Here is a 16,477-nt window from a genome sequence, read left to right on the forward strand (position 1 = left end):
AGATATTAAATTCATCAGACTCGCAGCAAGAGAAGGTTGGGGCAGAGATATCTGCAACCAGACACGGACATCTCCAATCTGATGGAGGAGAAAAGGGGGGGGGGGTAAAAACAAAAAAAAAAAAACTTGTAGTCCTGCTTCACTGGAGCGATTCTTCACCTTAACTGGGTTGTTACAAGAAGAAGAATGAGAGGTTAAGTAGAGAAGGAAAAAAATTAGAATGGGAGTTTTGCCAAAACCAAGCTCAAAGAGATCGGTGCAATTAAAACCACAGAACCGATTAATTGGGCAATGTTATCCTTGAGAGTTCATTACTGGGGCCTGAGAAACCAGGCATGGCACCTTCCCCAAGGCCCTCCGTAACCAAAAGGACACTTGTAAAGAGGTGTTAAGACTGTGTGTATGCGTGTGTGTTACTGATCACGTGAACTAAAGCTATGAAAGTATGGACCAAAGAACACGAAATGCACCATTCAACTTCTTCCTTTTTCATCTGCTGCTCCCACAATTCAACCACACAACAGGGAATAATCTCCCACCACCTCACACTCATATTAAGACTGATGCTAAAGCCCTGCCATTAATGGCCGAAGCCACTCCTTCCTCAACGCGGCGATAGAGCAGTGTATCTGAGCCGGTAAGAACCCAATCATCAAACTCCACCTTCTCTTATTGTGCTTAGACCACCTACCGAACACCGTGATGTGCCAATATTGCCTGCAGGGAGTAATGCTGAGATTTTAATGGCCAGTGTGAATGGAGGGTCACACCCTCAGTGGGCGGTAGGGAAGCTAGTAAAATGAGTCCCAGCCAGCTGCCTTATCAAGCCTAACATGATGAAACTACAGACTATATCAAGCCTTCTTATCCTTTAAAATATTCACATGGTTTGGAAAACACATAAAACAAAATTTAACAATATTTTTAAAAAAAACCTCATAAATATTTAGGTTAAGTAGGGTTACGCAAGAAGTAAGCTACGGAATTAAAAATATTACTTCAGCAGGGACCAATTTCACAGTGTTGTCCATCAGCGAGGATAGAGGGATGTGACTGTCACTTACCAAACAGACGGTCAAAATCATCCTCCATTTACCCACTACTTCCCCTCCATCCTTTCCTCCTCATAAGTCACTGTCACTCAAGGCTCTGGTATACTTGGAAATCAAATTTGGCATGTCTTCAAAGGCTCTGGGTGTGTAACTGGGGGTCTGCAGAATTTGCAAGTCACACAGAATGAAGGCCAGAAATCCTGACAGTTGTGCTTAAAATGAACACCCACACACACAGGCACACACACACAGACACACACACACACACACACACACACACAGAAAGAAATGGATGTGGTTCTGCATTACAACAACAATAAGCAAATGAGGAGAGGGCATGTTTGTTCTCTTAACCAAACAAAGAGATTACGCTTTTCTAACAACACATCAAGAGAAGAAGAGCTGCTGAATGCCAGCTTCCCCTTGAATGACATGCCAAAATGAGTGAGCCTATTCATTAAAAACAACCTCTCTTTAGCATTTAACACTTAAAAAAGGTAATACTTCAAGAATGCAAATAAGTAAACTTGGGGTAACTTATTTCATTATATGAAATGGAGACAGCTTAGGGTCCTTCTGGTTTTAATTTGGATCATGAGTCATTGGTAATTGCAGGTCAACTCAGTGACTAAATAAACAATAGGTTGCATGGTCCACAAAGTACATGCACAACAAAGACCACATCTTTAAGAAGAAGGGAAAAAACCCCACACACAGAGCGGAGACCGTTAACTAGCTAGAATTGCTGTGGACAAGATTTTGCAAACATCTCAGCAAGTTCTGACTTGTAGCAATCAAAGCCAAACGCTGGGCAGTTTATTTGTCGCAAACTTGTCCTGTTGACTGTGAGAACATTTGTCTATGAGTGTACCATCAGCACCAACATCTTTTAGTACTAATCTGCCATCTCATTTTTCTGTCATAGTCCCCATATGTGTACTGTGCACAGCCTCCGACACTGTAAAAGCTCAAACAAAAACAAATTAAGAACTTCAGTCAAAGGGTCATTGTAAGCTTGCTAACCCTCTCAAGGCAGGCGTTGCAGATTTGCAACAGTTAAAAACTAACAACCTGATTACCCCACATACATATTTTATGAGTTTTTTTTTTTTTTTTACTCAGAAGTACCACTGCAGGACTTGGTTGTGCATTAGCAACAAAAAGTTTAATTTGAGCCTGAGAGGGTTAAATTTAACGTCACTATTCATATTTAGTCATGCATCTAGAGTAGCAGCACTTGCGATACTAATTTAAAAAAAAAAAACAAAAAAACAACATCCCAGGTGTTTTATTGCAGGGTTGGATTTCAACTCATAACCTTCTGTTTGATAAGCAAAGATGATGTACTGCCATGTGATGTGCTAACAACCGCTGTATCCACTTCAAGATACGTCTCAAAAGTACTGTATTACTTTACCCATTGGGTCGCTGTGAAAAAGAATGTTCCACTTACTTTCTTGTTACATATTTAGACATGTTTCCATTTCCTTTAATGTACTATTATCAGCTAGGTACGGGCATATATACACAGTTGGTACACTGTGTCACCCCAAGCTTTCTGGAACCAACAGTTGCTGTTGTTTCTATGGAAAATACACAACCTGCTATACCAGATTTTCTCAACTTGACATTTACAGTTGATTTCACCAGTGTTTTCAAACACAGAAGTTGTCTTGACAGGCCAGCTATACTAATAATGTCAGAGTGCTACTCTCTTTGGCAAGTGTCATTTTTTAAATATGCGCCAGAAAGAATGACACCATCCATGAAGTGATTTTCTGAAGGACAGTCCCTGGACTCCTATTTTTCCGTGATCTAGCTCCACATTTAGACTGAATTCAGTCCAAGATTGTTGACTCACTTGGTAACTAAACTTTTTGTAGAGGAAACCTGATATTTACCCTTTTAGATCATATCAGCTTAGAAGAAATACATCTAAAACACACATACACACAAAAACATTCATTTTGAATTTGGGCTTTTTACAGTGCAAACCATCTACAGAAACAAGGGCATCACCGCTGAAAAGTCTGACAAAATCCAATATGCCTGGCACTGCCCATAATTACACAACCACACAAACACATGCAGTGACCTCATGAGAGAGTGATGATTGGCATGACAGCAGCAGCGGAGATTAAAGACATAAAATGTTACAAAAGAGTGGAGCCTGAGTTCATATGGGCGTGTGCTTGTGGAGAGAGAGGCTCTGAAGCGAAGCAACTTCCACAGGAGCATGAGAGACAATTAGAGGTTTGTTTTCTTTTTTATATCTCAGCGCATCCAGACCTTAGTTGAACCAACAGAAGACGAACAAGTAGGAAAGATTTAAAAGAAGAAAAAAAAAGGAGGTCAGACAGCACAGAGTAAACTATACTCTCACCCACTCACCCTTCACCCAGCCTGACAATGCACTGTGGGAAATGCCCACATTTACTAATGCCCAGTCAGTGCCGCAGGTGCACAGGTTTTAGGAGTAAAGAAGCTATTGGAAAGGGGGGGAAAAAGACCAGAAAGCGCCCACCAAAGTATCTGCAGGAATCTAACCCCTGGCATAAGTGCAGCTTCAAAAGAAGTCTCTTTATGCTCTGTCTGCATTTTGATCTATATAAAACTCAAGTAAAAATCCTTTCACCTGTTTCCCTTCTGGATCAAGTGGACTAGATGGGAAGCTTTTCAAAGAGGAAGTTGCTTCATACCAGAATCAGACTTTTATACTTCCACAGCATCCTAAAATTGAACGGCTTTCCACAGACACAAGACGGAAAACGGCTGGAATACAAGTGGCAGTAGAGACATTTTCCGAGCTGAGCCGAATCTGATAATCTGCTTCTGTGGCTGCTGCTCTAACCCGAGGTGACGGTCCTCCAGCAGTTACCGAGCCACACCTCATCTGTCAACAGCTATGCTCTCACAATGTACAATTAAACAAAAGATAGCCGTTTGCTTCGCTGTGGAGTTTGCGGTTTGGGCCGGTGGTTATTTGTAGCCTTAGTCTTATCAGGGAGGCGGCTTACATGAACATGAACACGCAGTCCGTTTTCCTACACCAGCGCGCCCTGAAGCCTGCTCTGCTTTGTGCTGGCTGTAGCTCCATCTGGAATGTGCTGGCTACAGATGAGTCTGAGGCTCAGGGGTCAACCACGATGTGACTATTTTACTTGGTTGAGGGAACAGTGAGTATTTACCTTACAGAAACTACAAAAAAAAAAAAAAAGGGAATTCTTTTCATTTCCTGCACACTTTCAAATCCCGTAATATCTACCATATGCTCCACTATAGACAAAGAAAAAGGCTCCGCCAGAGCAAAGTGGCCTAAATAATTGTGAGTCTGTAGAGTGAACTTTGGCTAAGGGGTAAATACAAAGACAACACAATTACAGCTAACATAAATGGAGTCTTAACACTTTGGAATTACCAGCATTTGACTCTTACAGTGTAGCCTGATTTTCATCTCAGTCACAATTAAAGATAAAAATAGCGACACTAACAACACCCAAGCTTTTTAATGTCAGCACGTCAAGTAACCGCTTACAACCTGGCTGGAAATTTTTAATAAGTCTTCTCTAAGGAGATGACAAAGAATCAAGAGCTAAAAAGTTTTGGTAGTTACAAATTTGGCTTTCTCTCTTACTCGTGGTTAAAAACCAAACACCTGTAACTCACTTTAAAAGAAATGAAGCTGAGGGGAGGTTGGGTGATGAACAATACAAAGACATAGAGAGTAAAAGTAAATCAAGACGTGAATGGTTTAAATAATTAAAAAATTAAAAAAATAAAAAGGCTCAATAGAGAGTTTGCAGAAATATACAATGCAAGAGTCAAAAAAACAAAAACAAACCATGACTGCGCATTGATTTCTTTCATATAAACATGGCTTCAAAGTCACTGTCTGCATTGCAAAGTTATAAAGCATGTTTTAAATTGATGTACGTTAAGAGCCTCTAAAACAATCACTTAGTGTTTTTATATGCTGTGGGCTCATTAAACATCAAAACACATCCTCTTAAAGCACTTCAAAAGCTCTGAAGCTTGGTTGCAACTAAGCTGACAGTTCAACCCTCAAGTAATTTGTCATATTTCCAGTGCAAGTATAAAATACCCCATATGAATTTGCTGCATGGCTTTAAATTCCACTGCCAAGTACTGCATTACGGATGACAGCCATTGATAAAATTACCACTGCAGCACTAGAATGATGACCTTTACATGCCAAGATTAACATAATTACTAACAGCAATCCATCAAGGAGTAGCTTAAGCGCATCACATCGACAAGGTGTGGAGCTGAGCTATGCGTCAAAGCTATGTTCTGGAAAAGAGCCCCAGTTGCTCGGACTAAAGCTCATATAGAAGGAGCACAATAATCATGGTGCTGGCTATAAGCAGTGCAGGAGAGGCAAGCCTCCTCTTGGTTCTGCTTGAAAATGGGAGTCTCCTACCCAGTCGCTCTGCCAGCTGGCCGTCTGCCCAGCGCCTGCCGGGCAGCACACTGCCATTGTCCTTTAGTTGTTTCAGGGTGATCTGAGAATTAAAATAGACAGGACAACAGATTCTCCCTGTTTATTCGCATGGAAACAAAGAACAAGAACTGCAGGAAAGTGACAGAAAGCTCACAATGCACCAATTAAAAGATTAAAGCAATGTTGCAAACTTGGCTACGGACAAAGACAAAGAGTCCCCCGTTCTCTCCTCTGTTGCAATACTAAAGAATACTGACTAATATGACTAATTGAATGCAGTGTTATTGGAAATCTGACTAGCAGCGCATTCACAAAGCACTTATTTAAAGGTCATTCAAAATTATCAGCGTCACAGTCACACTCCTAACATGCATGCAAAGTTTTAGATGTCACTTCCTGAATCCATTAGGTCTCACAGACTGAAGCTCCTGAATGTTCCCAACAGAAGGAGACCGTGTTTGTTCTTGGCTGCTCTGGTGGAGCCCCACGAACAGAGACCTCTGTGCTGTGGCCCTTCTCCAAAAGGGACCATCTGTCCCCCGCAAACTGGGCCTAACCACAGCGGCCCTCTCTGCTATGGGGCGACAGAAAGGGACATGCAGGGTTGATGTGGCCCAGCAAGTCTCCAGAATAAACCACCACCTATTTCCATCAGCACACATCATCCCCCACCCCGCCACTTCCCAGCAGCCTGCTGCTTTCTTAGCTACAGCCATACCAATGGCAGCCTGTTCAGAAAAGTACACTCTCTCTGGGAGAGGAGAAGAAAAACGGTGAGAGGAGAACTCTCAGTTTGCAAAAGGAAAGTGTTCAGCTCGAAAGTAGGTAAGTAGGTGTTTGACGCGGTTAAGACAGAGTCAACACACTGACGCAAACACATTCACACGCATCAGCTGGGCAGCAGCACTTATGCAGCCTGACAGCAGGGCGACCTCAGCACGCCTTTCCCTCCTTGTACTCAGTGCAGCAGCTTTTTATTTCCTTTTCAAAGTTTCTTCCTCACCGTCAGCCCGGTGCTGCTGACAGAATTTTGGTGTAAGAGAGATAATTTGGACTTCAGGGCAGCAGCTGCAATCTCTGCTGCTGACACAAAACCATGTTCAGTCAATCAGTGGATGTGAATGAAAGACAGGAGCAAGCACGGATATACAGATGAATCACTCAGTCACCTCACAAGAACTGTCTGAAACACAGAAAGGCCGTACTCCACTTTTTATGAAGCTGATGCTGCACATAAATGCGGCTCAAACAAAAGTTCATGTTAACTAACGTGCATTATTTAGCCTTTACACCATTTTCCTGTGTGAGGCCATTAAATGAAAAAGCAACAGTAGATAAATAGTTGCCATGCTTACCTGATTAATAGAGTCCTTTTTCATCAGAGCCATAAATTCTAAGAACAGAGACCTGTGAGCTACTGTGGTAATGAGCTCACTGTGGAGATGCTATCCAAGTGCATTAAATCCATCAGCCACTTGTTGAGCACAAGCCACCCAAAAGCACACAAAGAAAGAGAGGAACCCGACACACTCCACGGCAGAAAGCCTCGAAAAATAAACTGCAGCACCTTCCTTTTGCTCCTTTACTAACAGCTAGCTTGGAAAGAAAAATGGAGAAAGGTATAAAGAAGAGAAGGAGAGAGTAAAATCAGGACAAGTCTGGCAGCTATTTGGAGTCAATTTAGTGAAATGCATACAGCTGCCCCTTAATGCACACAGCCCTCCCCCCTGTGACAAAGCCACCAACAACTGAATGAGGCTGCAGCATTAGCATATGTAAGGGAAAGTAGGTGGCTGTGTTGGCTAAGAGTTGGGGTGGGGAGCAATGCTGAGTGTTGGTGTTGGTGGTTGGGGGCAGGGAACGGACCGTGACATTCAGAGCTTCTCGGGCTGACAGGAAGGACAAGAATGGAGGGGAAAAAAGAAGAAAAGAAAAATTGGGGGGGTTAGCTATTGTTCCCAGAAAAAGATCCCCAGATCAAGCCTGTGACCTTCCAAGTTCCTCATGATGGCTGACATTTGGAGTGATGGGAGATGCAGGAATCCACTTATCCATTCTCTCTTATGAACTACAGCTTGGTACAAAGGTCTGTCTGGCAGACAGAGCTAGCAGCAACCACGACCACCTTAAACACAGAGATAAGCGGAGAAAGGCCCAGGAGGAGGCATGGTTTTTTTCTTTTTTTTCCCCCAAAAATGATAATCCCTCTATCCACATGCCATATGCTAAGCACTGCATACTTTTTCCCATCAGCAGCAGAGACTGCAGCAACCAGACACGAGGGGAGGCAGGGAAGGGTGAGGTTATGATGGTCTTCAGAGCAAGAAAGGAAGAGAAATGTATGAAAACAGAACTCTGCAGGACACCCCTCTCTGGTGTTTTGAAGCAAACAGCTGTGGTTTTAAGGTTTACACACTCTCCCGTGCACAAACACACACACACCAACCAACAAAGATTAACTTATGTGCTGCTTCATATCATCTCATAAAAGTTGCACAGTGAACACTACAGATGATCACTTCTCTGTGCCTGCCAAGTTGGTAGTCCATTTAAAAAAAAGTTTCATATGGCACTGTAATTTTCACTTTCGACATTAGGCTGCCATTAAGTGTTTGTTGATGAGAGTCACCCGTGGTCAGCTTGCTGTGTCAAGGCTCTAATATGGATTTAGTGAAGGAGGCTGGTTGGAAATCTGTAAAGGAGTGGCTGAAATATGGGTGTGGAGAGCAATAACTGTGACCTACACCACTGAGGACAGTACTGCTGCAGAAGAGTGGCTTAAAAACTGAACTTGTGCCTTTTTGGTAACTACAACCGACTATTTGTAAATATGTTTATGTAACTGAAACTATTATTTCTCAAAAAGTCAGCCTTCCCGAGACACAGGAAGGCTACAGAAAGAGCATATAATGTTACATAATTAAGCTTCAGGGGATTTAATTGAAAAGACCCAAACATAGTGACAACTCTAGCCACTTCCTGATAACGGCTTTGCTCAGTTTATGGTTGGAGGTAGGAACGTGTTAATAGCAGGAAATGACAGACTTTAATCAAGTTGAATGAATGGCAGCGGGTACAAGTCTTTGTGCCACAGTCTTCCTTTGATCCAGCCTCTGCAGGCAGGTTCTCAGCTTTGATTTGAGTTGAGGGGAAGGAAAGAGTTTTATTTGAAGAGTGGGAAGCCCACAGGAGGTAACACTTAAGAGTTCTTGTCACTGCATCCCAGCAAACAGACAAACTATTCATCAGCCTACACACATGTGCAAGCAGGGCCTGTGGAGAAACGCACAATCCCACAAACGCTGCTCGTTTGCACACTGACGGACGCGTTTGATGGGTAATTTACATAGTGATGGTAGTCATTACACAAGCGGATACGCATGCAGAACAGCATACATTCACAAAACACTAAAATAACATATTTTCTAAGCTCATGTTTCAAACACTCCAGAAAGAATTTGGACTCATTTAAGGAAATATACTGAAAATTGGGGTCTAAGCTAGTGGCCATCTGGTCCATTCTGAATGAGCTGAAATATAACGAAATAATGTAGTTTTAGTGGCAGAAGAGACACTAATTCCTGTAGAAAATTGCAATCTGGTCGAAACTGTTGATTTCCTGAGTTAATCTCATAAACTTTTTCAACTCTTTATGTAGATTTAAAGACAAGCGAAGCATTCTTCCACTTGTAGCTAATAACTTAATATATTGCACACCTAATGAAGTTTTAAAGGAAATAATTTTGCTAGCTTTTTCTCCAGAGAAGCTAAGAAAAAAAGGTGTTTTCCAGGTGTTACCACAGTGGTTGGAGCTGCACATTTGATTTGAAACAAAACATCCGATTTATTAGGGCGAACACTTGGAACACACCAGCTTGTGTATCCCTGAGACTGGGCTTGTGTTTCCTTCTGGTCTCAGACAGGGCATCTACACCATGTATGCCACTTTACATAAAAGAAAGTGAATAAAAGCCAACTAAAAAATAAAATAAAATTTAAATAAAATAAAACAGCCCAGACTATATCATACCTATGGCAGAGCAAGGGTAGGATTTGTTTTGTTAAGCTAGGCGTGGTTAAAAATAAACAAAAAAGGTTGGGCTAAATAAAGCTGTCTATACAGCAGCAGCACTAACAACTTAATATCAACCCTTTTCATCATATTGATGTCAAAAGCTTTGGAGCGTTCATAAAACGACTCGATGGATAAAAATACTAATTCGACACTGAGATTATTTGTGTCTGTGAAGCCTTTTGATTCTCAGCAACCTTGAGTGTGACTCGTGTCATTCCACAGCCAACTTGCAGCTTTCCTCAGCATGGCCGTGAGGAACCCATTGAGCCTTGCTATATAATTACAGTAAACAAGTTAACAAAGGGGTTTGCCTGATTGCTTCCACCAGGGAACATTTAATAACCCATAGAGAATCAAAGGTACCTGTATCTGCTGAGATTGAGCCTCTTTTCATGAGCGTGTGACGATAGCCAGGCATGTGATACACTTGCTTCTCAGTATTTTTAGTCTGGCTGATAACAGCAGGCTGTGGGAGCACAAGTTTCTCTTTTAGTTATGTACAGAGGGTACTGTAAGGAAAATGGCCAGTTTCCCCTGCTGAGAGGAAGGCAGGAATAGCAGCTGGCAGGCAACAGTCAGACACATCATCTCTTGAATGTCACTACTCCCCTACCATCTCCCTGCCTCCTCTCCTTTCCCTCTCTCCACCTTCTCTCAGTTTATTCTGTATCTGTTGTCCAAATTCATCAAAGAGCCAGAGGCTGCGCTGCCGCCTCCACCATCCATAACAGGGGAAGACAGCGAAAGAGAAGGGGGTAGTGGGCACATGAGGTGAGCGGGTGGAGAGTAAACAGCAGCTCTGCATCCCTCTATGTTGTTGCTAGGCAACTTTTTCTGCACATGACAGCCTTGAGTGACAGCAGACCTCCCTTCTGAACAAAGATGGAAACTTGAGGGAGGGAAAGGAGAAAGGAGGAGAGAGGGGCACAGAGATCAGCGGTGAGTCAGAGAATTCAGGGAAACACGCATTATTGCTTCAGGCAGTTTGAGGCAAAACAAACACAAATGAAACACAAAGAGAAAATCAATAGTCTATAAAAAGAGGGGAACCAAAAAGATGCCAGATGTGCAAGAGAATATCAATGTAGCTGTGATGGTTTCAAAGCTCTCAAACAGTTGTAAGATGATTAACAGAAGAGGTAAATAAAAAATACACTAAAACGCTATTTTTTTTTTCAAAATAACTAGACAACTTTGCCATTTGGATGTCTAAATGATTGAAATACATCGCTAGATGGTCAATACTATAAGCTGTATATAAAATATGGACGCAGTTGCCATGGCGTCATCTCTGGTTTGTGAAGACCCAATTTGAAGCATCGAATTTCACCTTATGGCTTTAACCACATTTAAACAAGACGGTCGAGTGCTAGCACTTATTGCGTGCTAGTTGGGGTGGTTGTAGCTCAGGTGGCAGAGCAGGTCAGCCACTAATCAGAAGGTCGGTGGTTCGATCCCAAGCTGCCTCCTGGCTGCATGCCAAATATCCTTGGGCAAGATACTAACCCTGTGTTTGCCTACTGGTGGTGGTCAGAGGGCCCGGTGGCGCCTGTGTCCGGCAGCTGTGGCTACAATGTAGCTTGCTATCGCCAGTGGGTGAATGACTGAATGTAGTGTAAAGCGCTTTGGGGCCCTTAAGGACTAGAAAAGCGCTATACAAAGCGCTATACAAATACAGGCCATTTACCAGTTGTGGTTATTATCTTGTAGCTTGTAGAATGCATCTTGTTAGCCAAGCTAGCTAGCTTGGTTAAAAGAGGACAACTAGAACTTCACTTACACACACAGACTTCTTTTGTCTGCTAGTATGATCAGCCACACAGCCATCCATCTTCTTGTCAGATAACTGGATTCAAATGCTCCAAACAACAAGACAAAGGTCCAGTTCAGTGACTCAAATTAGCCTAGCAGACAGCTAGCTGTGCAACCCCCCCGTTCCTTTGACTTCCCCGTCACTCAAAATGGCCACAACTTTAATAATCAACATTAAATTTGCCTTTTAAACTTTTTAAAAGGATGAGTCAGACAACAACACACCCCTCTACATGTTGTCATGAGGAGGGAAATGCTCAGTTCAGCTGTAAATTGAGTGGTCGAGTGGTTGTTCAGGGAACTTTTGTTTTCAGCCTCTTAGGCAGTCCTTACAGCCCAATACATGGGAGACAACAAATAATGCTTCATTTAAAATCTGAGCACCACATTTCCCAAATCATTTGCTTTGCAACCGTATCTCTGTTTATACCAGATGAAGAAGACTTCATTCCCTGCTGCTATAGTCACACTGCTGAGCAAACCCATAGATTAATTTTTGAACAGTACAACATTGCCACTGGCTTGCTGAACATATCTTATCTGAGCAAGTTGTTTTCATTTTTTGCACACAGTATATCATTACCAATAAACATATGACTGGGATCTCCTGAGGCGAGCACCCATCCTAACTTTAGTTTGGTAAAAAAAATTGGCCAACACCAGTGGTTCAGGTTCAGTGCATTTTGTGTGCAGCACAGATGACGTCCTTCATCCATAAGGGACATAATAAGGGTTTGTGACGAGTGCAGTGGTTAAAATTAGCAGGTGAATGATAATCACTGGCCAGAGAGCTGCTTTTCATTGGAAGTTTGGCAGGGGAAAGAGTGCAGATGCCAAATCAGAGGTGCTGCGCTACGGACGTGTGCAGAGGCATTAAAGTAGCAAAGGAAAGCTGACACTGGCAACTTTGCCCTGTTAACGATATGGTTTCCAGTGTTTTTAAAGGACCGCAGAAGATGCCAGATGCCTGCTTCACAGCTGGCTAGAGAAGTTGGGTGTACGCTACAAACAAAACAACTGGTACAGCAAAAGCTAAGTGATCATATGAATCCAGATGCTGGAAATGTCGTAGGTGCTGAGAATGAAAGTCTACTACCAACGAGATTGGAAGGAAAGAAACATGTAAGATAATCTAACTACAACACTAAGAAATAAAAGATTAACTTTTTTTTTTTATAAAAGTGAAGTCTGTGGCCATCTGGAGCATATGTTCCAGCAGAACAACTTCCTTCTGTAATTAATGAAGTTATCCAAAGGGAACAGGCTGATTAAGTGAGAACTCTGCTTATTCTCAACAGGCAGTGTTTCCAGGGCTCAGAGAGAAATGGCTCTGATAGAATTCCTGAGGACGAGGCGGCCCTAGTTTGTCATGCAGCTGGCATCTCTTTTATGGAGTCGCTTTCAAAGCTTTTCCCCCTACAAGTGGCACCAAAAACATCTGTTCCCAGGACAGCCACCCACATGAGAGTTTGCCCTGCGCTAGCAGGATGGCCTGTAGATGCAGGCAACAACCGACATGCAAATCTACATGTAAAACCCCAGACAGCAACATTGCGACAGTTAAGACAATAATATGCAAAGAGTCACAAAGGGGAAGGGAAAGATAAAGAGACAGGACAAATAAGAATGGGCAGAGTGGGCATGGGAAATAATGACTGTATCAAAAAGTAAAAAATAACTTGAAAAAGCAAGAATGAAAGAAGGCAGAGAGACCCTTAATAACAAAAGATGATAGGTAATAGTGAAAGGGGAGCACAATAGCTTGTAATTCAGAGTCAGTATCTCCTGGCTGTGTAGTGGTACTTCAAATCTCAGGCAGAAGACCAATTTGACCTCCATCCTGTTCAAAGCAGTCCTGTTAGTGGAGGGGCCTGGTAATGTCTGATGAAGCAGCAGTAGCACAGCTATATTAAGCCTGCAAAGACCAGGGTGTACGAGGTGCACTCTGCGAGTGCTCGGAGCTGTGTAAAACACTCGGTATCATTAAAAGCAGTGTGTTTAGGTACTGTCCACAGCCCTGTAAAGAGACTGCAAGTGGGGGGAGGATGGATAGAAGGAGGAGATGGGAAATGGTCCGAGTTATTTCCATTCCCTCAGCCCGTTTATGGAAACATTATGGGAGCAAGGTTCAGTTCTCACGGAGGAGGAAAAGATTTGGAGAGTGAGCGGGTAAGAGCGAGAGACATGAGAAAAGTGAAGGAATGAGTGAAAGCGAGGGAAAGGAGGAGGGACTGTAGAAATGCTGCTTTTAACCATTTTCTCTGGAAAAGACCTCGCTCTGTGTGTGTCCTGCATTGTGCAGTTCTCCCTCTGGCAAAGGCCACAAAAGCCTCCATTTATCTCTCCTGAGCATCTAGCCTTATTGAGAAAAGGCCCTGAAAGGCAGGCAGCCATCACATGTGCCAGGGTGACATGGCTTTTCCCTTGTTAACACTTTAGTCTTGCACCCAGAGTGCACCCAACACAATTTCCACCAGAGTGAGAGATTACTCCTGCCGACAAACGGGGGAGGAAGAAAAGAAGTAGTACATCTGTTCTATATATTTGCATTTCTTTGGTTGAGATCACAATGCACCACTTGACTCTGTGGAAAGCGAACATTCCCAGTCAGGCATGAGAAACCCACCCTATCAATGAGGCCTTTTTCCACCCTTTGGTTTCTTTAACCGGGTAACGGCACATCACAAGGAGCAGCTCGCACAATCAGCTCGCACAATCTGTCAACTCGGAGGCAGACGGGGCCAGTTTATTCGCGATTCGCTCTCATCGCTTTCTATTTACTCAGAGTTCTCGGGAGCAAGAAAGGAGAGCAAGAGCAATTTTAGGACATTGCAATGTGTGCTATTCAGCAATCTCCAGCTCTAATTGCAGAGGGAGAGGAATTTTGTACATCTCCAGCATTGAGGCACAACAGCTGCAGCTGGCATGGCATGTGGTGGGTGTGTTTAAGGGAGGTGTGGTGGCTACAAGTGTATCAAAAAAAAAAAAAAAATTAAAAAAAATAACAAACAGAAAAAAGCCACCCACACGCTCACACCTTTGCATAAATTTGCAAAAATGCATCTTTGTCGCATCATGCCTCTGCACTTTTTGTCTTTAATACTGTGCACACCTTACCATACTCAAGGGAAATTACTTTGCTCTAAATCTGTTACGCTCTTTTCTGCCGCCCGTCGGCACCACGCTTGATCTCACTGATTTAGACGGGAGTCCGCTGCCGTAAACAATTACTGCCTAGATGTCGTATACGTTAACTAACCAGTGAAACCAGCAGGTCAGATCCACGCATGTCTGACTTTTATAAAATGTCATCACTTCATCATCTTATCCTATTAGACATGTGAGAGCGCTTTTGTCACAATCAGTAAATGAACTCTTGACTTATGGGCAAAAACATTTTTATTTTAAAACAGCGAAGCATCACAAAATCCCCTCAGGCTTTATTGTGTTCTCAAGAAAGGATGTGCATGAGGTCACAGACACCTTGATCTTTCACCAAACCTAATCAGTCCTTCCTTTAGTCTGAGTGATGAAAAACGCACTCCAGCGCATATCTACATATCGTTTTTGCAAGCCATCATCAACCTCTACTAATTGTCTGGATTTATATGTTCACATATCTTATAAAACGTTAAAAACAAAAAGTGTGGAGAGGAGGTTGGGAAATTATTGCTTTTGCTTTATTCGGCTTCCACACAGTATGCTTTTTTTTTTTTTTTTTTGAATGGTAAATGAAGAAAAGTGTCCAAGGAGATGAAAACAGATGAATTAATTCCTCCTACCAGGAGCCTGGTTTACTGATAGGACCTGACGTGTGGGTCCTTGGTGATTGAGTGACCTTTGAGCTTCAGAACAGATTGAGGCCAACGATCTGATGAGGTGCCCTTATGAAGGAAGGGAGGGAGTGAACAAAGAGTGGAAATAAAATCCCAACAGTCATAAGGAGTACGATTCTACCCCACACCGTAGCTTCTCTTCCGCTAGTGAATGCACGTCTTTTGACATCAATATTTATGCAATTTCAGATTGACATACACAGAGCCGGAGCTAGAGTCTTTAATGTACTTGACCTCAGTCGTGCAGAGATCAGTCACAAGATGAAGATTGCGCACAGGAAGGTGACTGTCCTTAATCACAGCACTGGACAGACTTTACTATTCCTCACTTCCTTATCTCTAAACTGCAGCAGGCTCCCAAGAATTTCACCAAGATGGCAGCATTTGGAGAAATCACCAGGCGCTGGCATCAGTATAAGTTACACCGACTCAGTGGAACAGAGGAAAGCCTTGCTTTTATTTTGGTAGATTGCTGGACTATTTCCAGCAAGGGCTGATAAGATGAATGACTCCCACAAGCTGTTCCTACACACCAAATCTGCCTGGTTAATAAGAGATACACATACTTTAGAACTTTGTTGGAGTCTGTTGGATAACGTTTGCATCTGACCTTGAAATATTTGATTTCTTAGCATTACTATCATCCCTGAGAAACCACAGACACTAACACTATTCGGTTCAATATTAAATCAATAATAAGCACAGCCCACAATGAGACTCCTGGGGCAAAATCCTATCATGCTTCTTTTCAGCACATTTGATTTTCAGCACATTTGATTTTGAAATGACAAACCCCACGTCTATATTTCGTGCACCACATTCATACGGGATAGTGGTGTTTATGTTTTACTGGAATTAACAGACATTACCCATTGGATATGATGTCAGAATAAATGTTGAGCGTACTGAAGAAAGACAGCTAAATGTTCCTTACCGCATGCTGCCTCACATCCATTTCATCATCCTTTGAGATTTCGCTCTTCTAATGGATTTGAGCAGGCTCTTTCTGCAAATGGGTCTCCATGCTGTGTAACAACCTGAGCCCCGTGAATGTGCACTCAAAAAGCCAGTGCAGCCTTTAAAAGATGGAAACAGGCCGAAGAAAGATGCTGAGAACACACACACACACACACACACACACACACACACACACACACACACACACACACACACACACACACACACACACACACACACACACACACACACACACACACACACACACACACACACACACACA

At 42.7% G+C, this 16,477-nt stretch overlaps 1 protein-coding gene across 5 annotated transcripts in view; it reads right to left on the reverse strand.

Moving 5' to 3' along the window:
* Window positions 1–16,477, reverse strand: part of sipa1l2a (signal-induced proliferation-associated 1like 2, genome duplicate a) — an 82,289-nt gene that overhangs the window by 57,719 nt on the left and 8,093 nt on the right. Inside the window, exon 1 of one of the 5 annotated variants that reach the window (XM_085297343.1) lies at window positions 6,870–7,170. The exons of the other annotated variants lie outside the window; for them this stretch is intronic. The gene's annotated coding sequence lies outside the window, so the exon portion shown is untranslated. Of the gene's footprint in view, window positions 1–6,869; window positions 7,171–16,477 lie in introns of those variants that run through there. 5 annotated transcript variants of the gene reach the window in all.

The sequence above is a fragment of the Mchenga conophoros genome, linkage group LG13 (genome assembly GCF_057382185.1).
Source record: "Mchenga conophoros isolate Kocher_MC1m ecotype Shallow Benthic linkage group LG13, M_conophoros_male_GT1.1, whole genome shotgun sequence".
Taxonomy (NCBI): Eukaryota; Metazoa; Chordata; class Actinopteri; order Cichliformes; family Cichlidae; genus Mchenga; species Mchenga conophoros.